The following is a 6,037-nucleotide window of genomic DNA, read 5'->3' as shown; positions in this document are numbered from 1 at the left end:
CTTGCACAAAATCATTTGTCCAAGGGGTACATCTTTTTCTAATTCATCTCCCCAATTCAGGGATCTACTTCTTATTTTACTTTTTAATGAAACAGTCAATTTTATTCAAATTCTCCAAAGTGTATAGTCAATATGCTAATTGTTCTAAAATGTTTTACCTTTATATGATAGTTTTAATATTCCACCTTCTTTTACAGTTTTTTTTTTTATATATATAGTTCTTCAATAGAAGGCAGGATCGACGGTTAGGAGCCTCTACTTACTATTCTGATTAAATTTCTTCTCAGTGTTCATGGTCACTATTTGGCTTCTTAAATAAACGCCTTTTGGTCTTTTCAATCACTTGTGTGGTTTCATCACTTGTGAGATGGTATTGTTACTCAGAACCTCATGATCTAATTTAGAATCAATCTTGATACTCAGTCTTGCATTTGTAATCAAATTTATAATCTACTTTTCAACTTATTCTGGAGTCATCTTAGTTTATCTGCCAACATGTTAATGCCAATACACCGATGGATGTGACACAAGTCTGAAATATGGAGACAGGCATTTTCAATGAAATCCTCAAGGTAAGCCACCAAGAAGAAGTCATTCACGTGCATTGATCCACATGCCTTCAGCTTTATGTGAGCCCCACAGAACTTAACATAGAAGCATTTAACAAATTCTAAAATTGGGTCTTGATAGAAATATGTGCAAGGTTCCTATTGTATAAATTTGACCAGATCTTTTAGCACTTGCCTGTGTTTTCGAACATCTTTGTTTGTTATGAGTGCTATGCTTAAATAGTAGAGGATATGTGGGCACATCCTTGGAACTGCACTAAGACACTGTGGCTGGTAAAGGAATCGATCCATAATGTTACTGTGCTTTGGGGTGATAGAAGAAAACAGAGACCGATGAGTGCACCATATTCACTGCTGAAGAGATTGAAGTGGAGAATCCACAGAGTTATTATCTATCTTTAAGCCATGCAGTCTTCCATGACTGCATTCCAATTCTGTATTAAAGTTTCTGAGGTCAGTTGTCCCCAGAGTGAACTCAAAGCATTTCTATCCATTGCTGGAACCAACCCTCTAAAGAAGTAAAGATACTTTATTGCTCCAGAGTAATTTCCACATTCATATTGGAATTTTGCATACCTAGCATGCATGGCAGCCCACTCCAGTACTCTTGCCTGGAAAATCCCATGGATGGAGGAGCCTGGTGGGCTGCAGTCCATGGGGTCGGGAAGAGTCAGACACGACTAAGCAACTTAACTTTCACTTTTCACTTCCATGCATTGGAGAAAGAAATGGCAACCCACTCCAGTGTTCTTGCCTGGAGAATCCCAGGGACGGGGGAGCCTGGTGGGCTGCCGTCTATGGGGTCACACAGAGTCAGACACGACTGAAGTGACTTAGCAGCAGCAGGATGTATCCAAATATTCCTACCTAAAACCAGGCTTATCTGCCATGTAGTAAAACTATATCCAATCATCCCTGGTTTATTGCATTTGCTTTGTAGTGTCTGGATCTTCAAACATCTTCACAATTGGTTGACAATTGGTTGATGCCTGAAGTTGTTTCAGTTGTGAAACAATGCTGGTTTGTTGTTGTTTTTTTTTTTTTTTTTTCCTCTCAAAGCATGAGGATATCATCAGAATAAAGGGACTACATCAGTAACAAAGTCTACCATGTTGGTATCACTAAGAAGATTCAATTTCCATTATAATTTTTTTTCATTATGTATTTTTCTTAACAGAGAAAAACTCAAGCAATGAAAGAACTAGAAGCCAATCGAAAAAATGTGTGATGTAAATAATCAAGTCATTCTCCACCATCCTGCTGAGGAAAAGGAAATTGTAGGAGTCTTTTTTTTTTTTTTTAATTTAAACCCAGTTAAGGTTTTAGGCCAACATGTTAGTTCCTGAAATATGGAATGAAAGCAACCACAATTCATGGTGGTACTCTAGAATTAATAGTTCATTACATGACCTTAAGTAAGTAGTCCAACTCTTCTAGACAATAGTTCCCTAAAACATGAATTGAACTAATTGAAATAAGTAATCTCAATTGTTCTTTCATCTCTTAACTCTAATAATCCTATGTTTTAAAAAAAAGGAAGCAAGTATATGAGTAGAAAAAGATCATTAGCATTGACACCAGGCAGATCTGGGTTAAAATCCACATTCAGAATGCTACCTTGCTTGGATACATCATTTAATCTTTCTGATTTTCAGCCACAATATCACCTCATATGTGTTAGAATACTATTACCAAAAAGATAAGGTAAAAAATGCTAGTGAGGATATGGAGAAAAAAGAACTCTTGTGCATTGTTGGTGGGAATATAAATTGGTGCAACCACTCTAGACCATGTAAGCTTCTTAAAAAAATTAAAACTAGAACTACCATAGGGGCTTCCCAAATGGCATAGTGGTAAAGAATCTGCCTGCCAATGCAGGAGACACATGAGTTTGATCCCTGGATCAGGAAGATCTCCTGGAGTGGGAAATGGCAACCCACTCCAATATTCTTACCTGGAGAATTCCATGAACTGAGGAGCCTGGTGGGCTATAGTCCATGGGGTTTCCAAGGGTCAGATGCAACTGAGAATGTATAAATATAACTACCAAATGATCTAGCAATTCCACTTCTCAGTATATACCCAAAGAAAGCAGAAATACTAACTTTAAAAGATATATGCACCCTTATATTCACTGCAGCATTATGTACAACTGCTGGCGACGGAATGAAACACCAACACTGCAGAGTGGTTTGAATCTTTATATTTTAACACTTGCTTCTTACAGCTGCTTTATTTTATATCCCTTGCACAGCAACCTACAGGGCAAGTTGCCAAGCACTATGATTCAGAGACTATACAGTGCGCAGGCGCAGGGCGACATAACCTTTACCTTGACTTATTTACTGCAGCTAAGACTTTGTTTAGGGGAACTTCCTTATCAACTTAGAATCCGTTTTGTCCCTGGGTCTGTTCCTTTTGAGGAATCAGAGAAACATCCTTGTGTGCAAGAAATGTTCTTTTCCCACGGGAACAAACAGAGGATTCTTGACTGAACATCTCGTTTGCAAGAATGTTCAGCCCTGGTTGAGAGTCTCGTTTGCAAGCACTTCTCAACCTTCCTTATACCTTGTTCCCTACATACAACAATCAAGATACATTTAAAACCTAATTGTCCATCAGTGAATGAATGGATACAGAAGATGTGGTGTACATTTGTATACACTGGAATATTCAGCCAAAAAACAACAAAACCTTTCCATTTGTGACAACACAAAGCTGAGCACCGAAGAACTGATGCTTTTGAACTGCAGTGTTGGAAAAGACTGTTGAGAGTCTCTTGGACTGCAAGGAGATCCAACCAGTCCATTCTGAAGGAGATCAGCCCTGGGTGTTCTTTGGAAGGAATGATGCTGAAGCTGAAACTCCAATACTTTGGCCACCTCATGAGAAGAGTTCATTCATTGGAAAAGGCTCTGATGTTAGGAGGGATTGGGGGCAGGAGGAGAAGGGGACGACCGAGGATGAGATGGCTGGATGGCATCACCGACTCACAATGGACGCGAGTTTGAGTGAACTCCGGGAGTTGGTGGTGGACAGGGAGGACTGGAGTGCTGCAGTTCATGGGGTCGCAAAGAGTCTGACATGACTGAGCAACTGAACTGAACTGAAGTGCACCCTAAGTGCATTATACTAAGTGATGTAAGTCAAACAAACAAACAAAAAAGACAAATACTGTATGGTCTCACTTACATGTGGAATCTAAAATAAAAAGTAAAGAGAAAAGCTTGCAGATACAGAGAACAGAATGGCGATTGCAAATGGATAAAAGGAGTAAAAAGATACAAACTTCTATTATGAAAGAAGTCATGGGGATGTAACATACAGCATGGTGACTATAGTTAATAATACTGCATTGCATATTTGAAAGTTTCTAAGAGAGTAGATCTTAAAAGTTCTCATCATAAAAAAATTTTCTGAAGCTGTAATGTTTGTTTCCCAGAATTACTAGTGATTATTGGTTAAAGCGTCTGCCTCCAATGTGGGAGAACTGGGTTCGATCCCTGGGTTCGATCCCTGGGTCGGGAAGATCCCCTGGAGAAGGAAATGGCAATCCACTCCAGTATTCTTGCCTGGAGAATCCCACGGACGGAGAAGTCTAGTAGGTTACAGTCCATGGGGTCGCAAAGAATCGGACATGACTGAGTGACTTCACCTTCACCTTCAAATCACTATGTTGTACATCTGAAACTAATATCACATCACATGTCAATTATATATTTATAAAATAAATCAACAGTTTTATGTTTATAAAATAAATCAAGTTTTATATTTATATAAAGTGATTATATCTTTATAAAATCATTCAACATATATGAAAAGTATGACTTCAAGAAATGTCTTCAAAAAAATTATGAAAGCACTATGAGAGGTATTTGACAGGTATATAGAAAAGAAAAGAACAGTCAGTAAGATCACAGATTCTCAAGAGTATTTTTAAGGGATGATAAGTGCTATATTATTTTCTATAAATTTCTAAAACACTGTGGACATAGAGGCTCAAACTAAATCTTATTTGAATCTTGATTCCAACACTGTGCTGTAAGAACATGACATTGTGCCACAGCCTTGATATGATATAGTGTAATATACATCTTGCCGGGAGAAATATCAATAACCTCAGATATGCAGATAGCACCATCCTTATGGCAGAAAGTGAAGAAGAACTAAAGAGCCTCTTGATGAAAGTGAAAGAGGAGAGTGAAAAATCTGGCTTAAAGCTCAACATTCAGAAAACTAAGATCATGGCATTGGTCCCATCACTTCATGGGAAATAATGGGGAAACAGTGGAAACAGTCACTGACTTTATTTAGGGGGGCTCCAAAATCACTGCAGATAGTGATTGCAGCCATGAAATTAAAAGATAGTTACTCCTTGGAAGGAAACTTATGACCAACCTAGACAGCATATTAACACACGGAGACATTACTTTGTCCACAAATGTCCGTCTACTCAAGGCTATGGTTTTACTAGTAGCCATGTATGGTGAATGTTGGACTATAAAGAAAGCTGAACATCGAAGAATTGATGCCTTTGAACTGTACTGTTGGAGAAGACTCTTGAGAGTCCCTTGGACTGCAAGGAGATCCAACCAGTCCATCCTAAAGTAGATCAGTCCTGGGTTTTCATTGGAAGGACTGACGTTGAAGCTGAAACTTCAACATTTTGGCCACCTAATGTGAAGAGTTGACTCATTGGAAAACTCATTTCCCTGATGTTGGGAAACTTTGAAGGCAGGAGGAGAAGGGGACGACAGAGGATGAGATGGTTAGATGGCATCACCGACTCAATGGACATGGGTTTGGGTGGACTCCGGGAACTGGTGATGGACAGAGAGGCCTGGCATGCTGCAGTTTATGTGGTCACAGAGTGAGACATGACTGAGTGACTGAACTGAACTGAACTAAACTGAATATATACCTACCAAATATATATTATGCTTTTTAATGAATCTGTCTCTTGGTGACCGCATAACAAAATCAATTCAACTAGTCTCAGTCTCTGATATAAGTTTATCTCTTCTGACCATTAAATGAGATGATGCATTTAAAGCACTTGCTTATAGTAGTCATTTAATAAATATCAATAAATGATTAGTATAAAAATAGCATAAACATTCTATTAACATGCAGTTAAAGATATTTACATGTAGATACCATCATTTCAATTATTTTAATACCCTTGAATTTTTAGCTATGTCAAATTAACCTAAAATATTTATGTTTTCTTCAAAAACTGATAAAGGTTATTAAAGATTATTAAAATTTCCAGATTCTATTCCTTTTCATGGGACAAAGGGAAAACATGGCTACCTTAAGATTTGCATTTCCATAGCACTGCTGCTGCTGCTAAGTCGCTTCAGTCGTGTCCGACTCTGTGCGACCCCATAGACAGCAGCCCACGAGGCTCCCCTGTCCCTGGGATTCTCCAGGCAAGAACACCAGAGTGGGTTGCCATTTCCTTCTCT

The 6,037-nt window shown here is 38.5% G+C and overlaps 1 pseudogene; it reads right to left on the bottom strand.

The window, feature by feature from the left end:
* Positions 1-255: 255 nt before the first annotated feature.
* Positions 256-1,993, bottom strand: LOC120853235 (annotated as a pseudogene).
* Positions 1,994-6,037: the final 4,044 nt, after the last annotated feature.

The sequence above is a fragment of the Oryx dammah genome, unplaced genomic scaffold (assembly GCF_014754425.2).
Source record: "Oryx dammah isolate SB20612 unplaced genomic scaffold, SCBI_Odam_1.1 HiC_scaffold_2, whole genome shotgun sequence".
Classification (NCBI taxonomy): domain Eukaryota; kingdom Metazoa; phylum Chordata; class Mammalia; order Artiodactyla; family Bovidae; genus Oryx; species Oryx dammah.
Note: the sequence above shows the minus strand (reverse complement) of the source record. Positions and strands in the feature narration are given on the sequence as shown.